Below are 10,854 nucleotides of genomic sequence, written 5' to 3' on the forward strand. Positions count from 1 at the left end.
AAAAAAGGGCATGTCTTTCAGTATGCATCCAGTGTTCAATGTAATGGGCTATAATAGCAATATTTAACATAACTCAACTTCTTTAACCTAAATATGCTTACTGCTTAAGTACATCCTATGATATAACTAACGAGAAAAGCTAAAAATTGATTAAATGTTAGTTTACTCATTTCGTTGTTATATTCTAGGCCAAGTATTGTTTTAAAAAATACTGAACCTTGAATCTTTAAAACAATCCTGGGAAGAGCAAATGGCATAATGGTTACATTGCTCGACTCCTACTTAGTCGACCATGGTTTGAGTCCCACACCTGGTGGCTTAAAACTCATGCTGGACACTTGTATGTGCATGCCCAAAATCCCTAAGAGACTGGAGGAGATGGTACTGTGATGTGGCCATCCCCGGGGGTGATCTCACACTTTCTGTCTCTTTGTCTTTCTGGTGAGTGCACATGCACTATAGCAAAAATCTCTTTAAAAAGAAAAAAAAAAAATCCCAGCTTCCACTTTAGAGTAAGCATAAATCATAAGCTTGTATTGCAAAACTGTTAAATTTAAGTTTTGTTTTTTTCTTAGAGAAAGTAGTCCAAGATTCAGTGGGCCAGAATCAATCACATTCCCCATCCACCACTCATACTGGACTTGCTAGATATCCCTCCCATTCTGTTCACACCCATAGATGCATGGACTCCATTACTGTAGTAGCTGCAGCTAACTGCTCCTTGCCTACCTAGACAATGTTTGATTGAAAATTACTGAAGTTTTCTTGTAAAATTTAGTTGTATCTGCTCATGCTGCTCTTACCACCTAGCCACCTCCATAACCACCACTCAGCTGCTGGATGCCTGAGCTCTGTAACTAGACTGGTTTGACAAGCCCATGTCTCCCATCATTTGGCTACCATAAGCACCAACACTTGCACTGCTGTAGAATTCAAGAAGAGTCCTATGTGTCTATGTTGTGTATTGCTTTGTCTTTTTTCATAAGTTGCAAACTCAACATCTACTTCACCAGTTACTCTGCCATCAGAACCAATCTCAGTGTGTACTCTCACAGGATTGAGTGGTGAAAAAAACTGTAAATGTCCATCTAGGTTGTTCTATAAAGTAATCCATGTGTGTGTACACAATGTCCTGTTGTACTCTGGAAATTAGAGCCACCATCTCCATATCTGTGTCAGACATTCCTGAAAAACAATAATTCAGGTCTTTTACAAATCTATCTGACCCAGATACACAGCCTTTATTATAGCTATTATAATAATCATAGCTCCCCATAAACACTTGCCTCATCCTTTCAAAGCCAGCTCCTCTGCCAATGCTGTTATACCCTCTGGAAGAACCAGGTCTGTCATAGGAACCTGGCCACTGCATAGCCATAAGCTTTCGTAATGGGTCATAATGAGTTCTAACTTCATCTTGACTGCTCTTACAGAAATAATTTACACAAACTCTCTAAGGAAGACATACGAATAGTCAAAAAGCACATGAAAAAATGTTCAGCATCCTCATCATAAAGGAGATGCAGATCAATACTGTAATGATATACCATCTAACCCCAGTCACAATGGAGAAAGTTTAAAAAAAAATGATAAGTTGTGGTGAGGCTATGGTGAAAGGGGAACTCTCCTACACCGTTGGTGGGAATATTAATTGGCCCAGACACTGTGGAGAATAATATGGAAGCTCTTCAAATATCTACAAATAGAAATGAACCATATGAACCAGCAATTTCCCTCCTAGGTATATACACAAAGGTTAGGAGAATGCTCAGTCAAAAAAGTGCTTGCAGATCTATGTTTACTGCAGCATTATTCAATATTGCTAAGACATGGAACTAACTCAAATGTCCACAAACAAATGAATGTATTGAAAAAATGAGTTACCTAAACTCTATGTAATACTATTCAGCCTTAAAAAACAGGATTCTGGCATTTGATAGAAACTGGAAGAATATGGAAGATTTACTGCTGAGTGAAGCAAACCAGGCTATGAAAGAGACACATTGCATGTCTCCATTTAATATATATGGACCGTCTTCACTCTATGGTGGAAACTGAAAGATTAGAGGATATAGAAGCATAAAAAATGGTTATGAGTACTGGAGACAGTGTGGGAAGTGTGGGAGAAGGGGGAGAGTGAGAGGAATCAAAGAGAAAATAGGCAAGACATTTATGGGATACAGAAATTAATGATTATCTGTTAATGATAACATGTACGGTATCAACTGGACTGGTGTGAAGTGCATTCATGTTGTGTAAATTCATTTTACAAACTGTAGTGATGTATAGTGACCGAATGTATTAAAAAATATAACTGATGCAATATGTGGCATTTAAGTAAGAAGTAGATTGCAGGCTGACCCTACAGTCCAGTGATTAAGAAAGTTGAATTTCGGGACTGGCAAGTGACTGGTGGTTAAAGGTGCTTGATTCCCACATGGCTGCCCATGGTTCAAATCCTAAACCTGGTGGCTTGCTTTCTCATTTTTCCTCTCTCTCTCTATCTGATCAAACTGGAAAATAATAATAATGAAGTTGAATAAAATAATCCTTAAAAAATGAAAGTTGAATTTCACATGGCTGACCATAGTTCAAATTCCAACTATGGTAGCTTGAAAAACACACTGGATGCACATGTATGCATGCCCACATGGAAGAGAATGATTGTTACATAACCATGTCCCATTGGAAGGTGCTTTCTCTTTTCTCCTTTTCTTTATCTGTCTCTGCGTGGCAAGTGCACATTCCCTATGGCAATTTAAAACAGGCTCTGAGAAATCCTGCAATAAATATATGATGATTTAAAAAATAAATACATATATAGGCAAAAATGGATTCAACCTACACAATAGTAATGCTCTTTTTTTTTTTTTGAGGGGGGGAGGTTTTTTGCCATAGCGCGTGTGCGCTCGCCAGACAGACAGAGAGAGACAGAGAGACAGAAAGCAAGAAATCACCCCCAGGGGATGGCCACACTGCAATCCCTTCTCCTCCATTCTCCTCTCGGGATCTTGGGCACGCACGCACACGCGCCCGGCGTGAGTTTTAAGCCACCGGGTCCAGGACGAGAACTACGATCGACTATGAGGGAGTCCAGCGACATAGCCATTACGCTAACTGCTAGTCCCATAATGCTCAATTTTGATTCACCTTGGGAAAAGTGAATGGGTAACATGTTGTAAACAGAAATCAAAAGAATATATGACTTCAACTGGGCCAAGATTTCATCCTTTTTTTTCTCTCTGGTTTTGGAAGAACTCTATAACCTTCCCATGGTAGTCACTACAGATAGCCCATTCAAAAGACATCTTTCTCCTCCCATCCTACTCCCCAAATTATATCCTCCTACCTCTCAGACCTTTTTAATGTCACCTTATTTTTTTTAATACAGTACAATATTTCTTCTTCATTTTGGGGGGAGAGGTTTTTGCTATAGAGTGTGTGCACTCACCAGAAAGACAGAGAGACAGAAAGCAAGAAATCACACCCACCCGGCAGGGGGAGGGGGGTATGACCTTGCTGCAATCCCTTCTCCATTCTCCTTTTGGGATCTTGGGCATGCATGCAATGTGCCTGGCATGAGTTTAAGTCACCGGGTCCGAGACTCAAACTGTGGTTGGCTACATGGGAGTCCTGCGACATAGCCATTATGCCAACTGCTGGTCCCAAAATACAGTATTTCTTAAAAAGAATTCTATTGGTATTTTAGATTAATTTTTTTTAAATCATTGTCAATTATCCAAACATAATTCAGGAAGTAAACAGATTGTAAATAATAAGCCAATCAATGAGTGTTTGTTCTTTTTATTAAATGATCCTTTATTGAAATGTTTTCCTTTGTACTTCTTGACTAACTGGGCATTCCACTGAGCAACTGTTCAATACATTAATATTTAATGATCAAGCACAAAAAAAAAGAAAAGAAAAGAACAAATAACATATGTATGCCCTATTCTTTCCTTTTGTTTCATTAGAACCTTTCCAGCTATTTCCTGTGAAGCAAACTGCACAAAGGGCCCTGCCATAAGTCTGCCCTGAAAACCCACCAGCAATATTACCCCATTTGGTGTGATTTCCAACCCCGAGAAGAACTAAACAATTCCTTTTTTGCTACGTCTGAAAGGGATGTTCTCTAAGCCATACTAAGTCATCACTGGCTATGTGGGAACTATTTGGATGAGTATGCTTCAACACCTAACCCATTTCAGTGTTGTTTTACTTGAATATTTCAACATGCCTGTGTCCCATAGTTTCTCTATCTTTTTCAGGCCCAATTGAACTTCATTTTCTAATTTAAGTTCAATGAAAGCCTCTCCACTTGTTCTGTCTTCTCTGGTGTATATGAAATGAGTACCATGAGCCCCATTTTGAATTTTGCAGTCAGAAAGAAACCACTACACTTCATTGGCTGAGCAATTACTTTTTTTTTTTTGAAGAGGTTTTCGCTATAGGATGCGTGCGCTCGCCAGACAGAGAGAGACATAGAGACAGAAAGCCAGAAATCACCCCCCAGGGGGGATGGTCACACCGCAATCCCTTCTCCTCCATTCTCCTCTCGGGATCTTGGGCATGCACGCACACGTGCCCGGCATGAGTTTTAAGCCACCGGGTCCAGGATGCGAACCACAGTCAACTACGTGGGAGTCCAGCGACATAGCCATTACACTAACTGCTGATCCCAAATTGGCTGAACAATTTAAATTCTTAAATTTTCATTAGTCAAGATTAGGTCAAGTCATGGACCTCCACTGTGAATCCCTGTTTATCTTCAGGGGCCAGCATCTTGTCTCTCATGGGTCCTGGCTCTGCCAGAGTGACAACACATGCTATTTTAGCATGGCTGAGGCGAAATGGCCAATAGGTGCCAATAGTGAACATTTTATTGTTGGAATACAAATGTTTAACAAAAATGACACTGTTAGTAATATTCTTCCAAAGTTGGCAATAGTTGATAAAATACAGAGATAATTCAGATTGTTCCAAATATGATTAAAAAAAATTTTTTTGGAGAGGTTTTTGCTATAGGGCTTGTGTGCTCGCCAGACAGAGAGACAGAGAGATAGAAGGCGAGAAATCACCCCCCAAGGAGGATGGCCATGCTGCAATTCCTTTTGCTCATTTATCCTCTCGGGATCTTGGGCACGCATGCACTGGCGCCCGGCGTGAGTTTTAAGCCACCAGGTCTTGGACGCAAACCGTGGTCAACTGCATGGGAGGCCAATGACATAGCCATTACGCTAACTGCTGGTCCCAAAATATTTTTAAATTGGTAGAAACTTGTTTGTTTTATGCGGTTCATCTCCAGGTATATTCTGTGAATGCAGGAATTCATCTTTCAACTGAAATTTTGAGAGGACACTCAGTGTCCTATTTCTTTTATCTTTGTTTTTGCCATCTGCTCTCTTTTAGTTATGAACTTCAAAGTGAACATATTTCACAGTAATAAGAGAGAACAGGAAGATACAAATTCTCATTATGCATACATATGTGGTTACAAGCCTGCATCCCTTGTGTTTCATCCATAAATATCTTTCTCATCCTCAAAATCCTTTGTATTCATTACATATTCTGACTTATTATATTTCTACTGTGTGAGTGCCCACACAAAAATATGATATTATAGGTCATACCAATTAAAAAAAAAAGGTTATTTAAGCAATCCCAATCTCATTCATTGTCAAAATACAGAAAAGTAAAAAAGAACAGCTTTAATGTTACATCTCAGGAGGAACCATTTTTCTTCTTTCAAATGTGCACATGCATGTGTGTGCATGTGTGTGCGTGTGTGTGTGACTGTGTGTGAAGAGAAAATGAATGTTACTTTGGACAGTTATTTAAAAAATAACTGTAGGTTCTCCACCTACACCACATCACTGAAGTGAGCAACAAGATGCTCAATAAGCCATTCAATGCAAGTGAGGGGAGAAATTCTAGCCTGGGGTAAAAGATGCAGAAGACAAATTCAGAATAAATGGAAGGAACAAAGATGAAATTATAAAAGGAAACATACATTTTAGAGAGCCATGCATTTTCTAAACATGAAAACAGAAATGCTAAATGCTTACATTTCTCTATGAATTCTTGATAGACCATTGAGATTCATTTTCTTATACTTAGCACAATTTCTGTGTGATAAATGTTCTTTGGATACTATTATTCATTTGTTGAGTCATCTGTGATACTTATTTCTAAATATTTTTTGTACATGACAATGTGTGTGCATAGCACATGACAACATATGCACATATACAAACATATTAGCTACATAAATATGCAAGTAGTACATTTAAGTTTGGGTAAACTTGTCTTATCTTTAATCATTATAACCTATGTCTAGACAAACATGCAGTCCTTTCAAGCTTCTTTAGGTCACACATTTTACCTGCGAGAGTTATCTGCTCCTAACCACAATCTTGTTAAGTGTATGTCATAATTTTCATTTTGCAAAGAAGGTTATGCCATTTTTTGAATAAATAGTGAACAAGTAGCAGAAATAGGCAGTAAAACTGTATCTGTCTCCTTTTAAAATATTGACCTGGCAGCTAGCAAATCATGCCAGGCACATGTGAGCATGTGCCCAAAATCCCAGAAGGAAATGAAGGAGAAAGGATTACAACATGAGCATCCACTCTGTGGGATGAATTCTCACTTTCCCTCTCCCTGTCTGTCTCTGACCAGCACACACATCCTATGTCAAAGGCCAAAAAAAAAAAAAAAATTGGGTTTCTGCAGAGAAATGTAACTAATGAAAATTTAAAAATTTAAGAACCCATAGCCTTCATTAGCATCTATAATTTGAAGCACACATTTCCTAAGCTTGACTGCTTTATTCATCAAGTAATGGCATCCACTGCCAAGAAACCTTTTTCTGCATTGGGTTAGAAATATATGACAATTGCCAAAGAAATGTGCTTGATACAAGGAAAAATAAATAATAAATATAGTTGCTTTATTTATTTTTTTACATTTTTGCCTGTCAATCTTTGTTCTCATAAATCACTGTCTTATTTGTTTGTTTCCATACTCAAAGTGTATACTCTAGTACATAATTGTAAAATTGGAATATAGGCCAGAAACTACAGAGATTGGGACCAGTAGTTAGCGTAACGTCTACGTCCCCAGACCCCATGGCTTAAATTCATGCTGGGCATGAGTGCGTGCATGCCCAAGATCCTGAGAGGACCAATGGAGGAGAAGGGATTCAGCGTAGCCATACACCCTGGTGGGGGTGAGTTGATTTCTCACTCTCTGTCTTTCTGGCAAGCACACGCGCCTATAGCAAAAACCTTTAAAAAGATAAAAAAGAAAGAAACTACAGAGATTTTTGTATTTTGTCTTCCTTTCTCATTATTCAAATGAAAGCTAAGTTTCTCTTTAAAGTTTGCTAAAGCCCATGTAAAAAAAGTATATACTTTTTTAATATAAAAAGTTTCGAGCCAGCAAGTGGCATGGTGGTTAAAGATGCTGGAATCCCACATGGCCAACCATGGTTCAAGTCCCAGACTTGGTGGCTTGCTTTCTCACTTTCCCTTTCTCTCTGTCTCTGTATCTGTCTGGTCAAATTAAAAAATAATCAGAAGAAGTGAAATTAAATAAATAGTTCTTTTAAAAAAAGTTTCTGAAAATAATTGAGTAAAAATAAAAACTTATAAAACTTACATGAAATGCATGATAGAAACTTTTTTTCAATTTACATTTAATAAGTGTATGTTTTTACAGCATAGAATGTGGGTTCTCAAAGCATAAATGCATTGCATATCAAGCAAGTCCAAGATACCACCATATATAATAACATGCCATTCCAATGTCTGTTAAGTGTTCTTACTTTTTTGTGTCTTGAATCCCTATTTTTTAAATTAATTTATTTTTATATACATTCAATGACATTGTTTAGTTTATGAGGTGAACATTTCAATATGTGAACATTTCTCCCCAGTCCAGTTGATCATATATCTTCAACAGATAACACCACACCTCCCCATCTCGTCAATGCACTGCCTCTGTATCCCTCTCCCAAATGTCCTTCCCTAGGCCCCTCTCCTCCACACTTATCACATCTGACATTCACACCAATCTCTTGTGTTTGTATATCTTTTAGTCAATCAGTTTTTGTTGTAGAGTGCAGATACTCTGTATGTATTAAGTGGGGACATACTGTGTCTCTCCTTCATAGCCTGGCTTGTTTCACTCAGCAGTAAATCTTCCGTATTCTTCCACTTTCTGTCAAAAGCCAGGGTTTTGTTGGTTTTTATGGTTGAATAGTATTTCATAGAGTATATGTGCCACAGTTTTTCAATCCATTTATCTATATGGGGGTATTTGGGTTGGTTCCATGTCCTAGCAATTGTGAATAGTGCTGTAATAAACATCGATGTGCAAACACTTTTCCAATGAAGAATTCTTCTGTCCTTTGGGTAGATACCGAGGAGTGGGATTGCTGGATCGTAAGGTAGATCTATTTGTAGATTTTTGAGCAATCTCCAAATCGTTCTCCACAGTGGCTGGACCAATTTACATTCCCACCAGGAGTGTGAAAGGGTTCCCCTTTCACCACACCCCTGCCAACACATATCATTCTTTTTTTTTTTTTGGGAGGTTTTTCACTATAGGGCCTGTGCCCAAAATCCCAGAAGGAAATGAAGGAGAAAGGATTACAACATGAGCATCCACTCTGTGGGATGAATTCTCACTTTCCCTCTCCCTGTCTGTCTCTGACCAGCACACACATCCTATGTCAAAGGCCAAAAAAAAAAAAAAAATTGGGTTTCTGCAGAGAAATGTAACTAATGAAAATTTAAAAATTTAAGAACCCATAGCCTTCATTAGCATCTATAATTTGAAGCACACATTTCCTAAGCTTGACTGCTTTATTCATCAAGTAATGGCATCCACTGCCAAGAAACCTTTTTCTGCATTGGGTTAGAAATATATGACAATTGCCAAAGAAATGTGCTTGATACAAGGAAAAATAAATAATAAATATAGTTGCTTTATTTATTTTTTTACATTTTTGCCTGTCAATCTTTGTTCTCATAAATCACTGTCTTATTTGTTTGTTTCCATACTCAAAGTGTATACTCTAGTACATAATTGTAAAATTGGAATATAGGCCAGAAACTACAGAGATTGGGACCAGTAGTTAGCGTAACGTCTACGTCCCCAGACCCCATGGCTTAAATTCATGCTGGGCATGAGTGCGTGCATGCCCAAGATCCTGAGAGGACCAATGGAGGAGAAGGGATTCAGCGTAGCCATACACCCTGGTGGGGGTGAGTTGATTTCTCACTCTCTGTCTTTCTGGCAAGCACACGCGCCTATAGCAAAAACCTTTAAAAAGATAAAAAAGAAAGAAACTACAGAGATTTTTGTATTTTGTCTTCCTTTCTCATTATTCAAATGAAAGCTAAGTTTCTCTTTAAAGTTTGCTAAAGCCCATGTAAAAAAAGTATATACTTTTTTAATATAAAAAGTTTCGAGCCAGCAAGTGGCATGGTGGTTAAAGATGCTGGAATCCCACATGGCCAACCATGGTTCAAGTCCCAGACTTGGTGGCTTGCTTTCTCACTTTCCCTTTCTCTCTGTCTCTGTATCTGTCTGGTCAAATTAAAAAATAATCAGAAGAAGTGAAATTAAATAAATAGTTCTTTTAAAAAAAGTTTCTGAAAATAATTGAGTAAAAATAAAAACTTATAAAACTTACATGAAATGCATGATAGAAACTTTTTTTCAATTTACATTTAATAAGTGTATGTTTTTACAGCATAGAATGTGGGTTCTCAAAGCATAAATGCATTGCATATCAAGCAAGTCCAAGATACCACCATATATAATAACATGCCATTCCAATGTCTGTTAAGTGTTCTTACTTTTTTGTGTCTTGAATCCCTATTTTTTAAATTAATTTATTTTTATATACATTCAATGACATTGTTTAGTTTATGAGGTGAACATTTCAATATGTGAACATTTCTCCCCAGTCCAGTTGATCATATATCTTCAACAGATAACACCACACCTCCCCATCTCGTCAATGCACTGCCTCTGTATCCCTCTCCCAAATGTCCTTCCCTAGGCCCCTCTCCTCCACACTTATCACATCTGACATTCACACCAATCTCTTGTGTTTGTATATCTTTTAGTCAATCAGTTTTTGTTGTAGAGTGCAGATACTCTGTATGTATTAAGTGGGGACATACTGTGTCTCTCCTTCATAGCCTGGCTTGTTTCACTCAGCAGTAAATCTTCCGTATTCTTCCACTTTCTGTCAAAAGCCAGGGTTTTGTTGGTTTTTATGGTTGAATAGTATTTCATAGAGTATATGTGCCACAGTTTTTCAATCCATTTATCTATATGGGGGTATTTGGGTTGGTTCTGTATGTATTAAGTGGGGACATACTGTGTCTCTCCTTCATAGCCTGGCTTGTTTCACTCAGCAGTAAATCTTCCGTATTCTTCCACTTTCTGTCAAAAGCCAGGGTTTTGTTGGTTTTTATGGTTGAATAGTATTTCATAGAGTATATGTGCCACAGTTTTTCAATCCATTTATCTATATGGGGGTATTTGGGTTGGTTCCATGTCCTAGCAATTGTGAATAGTGCTGTAATAAACATCGATGTGCAAACACTTTTCCAATGAAGAATTCTTCTGTCCTTTGGGTAGATACCGAGGAGTGGGATTGCTGGATCGTAAGGTAGATCTATTTGTAGATTTTTGAGCAATCTCCAAATCGTTCTCCACAGTGGCTGGACCAATTTACATTCCCACCAGGAGTGTGAAAGGGTTCCCCTTTCACCACACCCCTGCCAACACATATCATTCTTTTTTTTTTTTTGGGAGGTTTTTCACTATAGGGCC

The 10,854-nt window shown here is 38.1% G+C and overlaps 1 pseudogene; it reads right to left on the reverse strand.

Moving 5' to 3' along the window:
* Nucleotides 1-610: 610 nt before the first annotated feature.
* LOC102477228 (heterogeneous nuclear ribonucleoprotein H-like) overlaps nucleotides 611-10,854 on the reverse strand; it is a 38,927-nt pseudogene continuing 28,683 nt past the window's right edge.

Source organism: Tupaia chinensis, unplaced genomic scaffold (genome assembly GCF_000334495.1).
Source record: "Tupaia chinensis unplaced genomic scaffold, TupChi_1.0 Scaffold137991_1, whole genome shotgun sequence".
Classification (NCBI taxonomy): domain Eukaryota; kingdom Metazoa; phylum Chordata; class Mammalia; order Scandentia; family Tupaiidae; genus Tupaia; species Tupaia belangeri.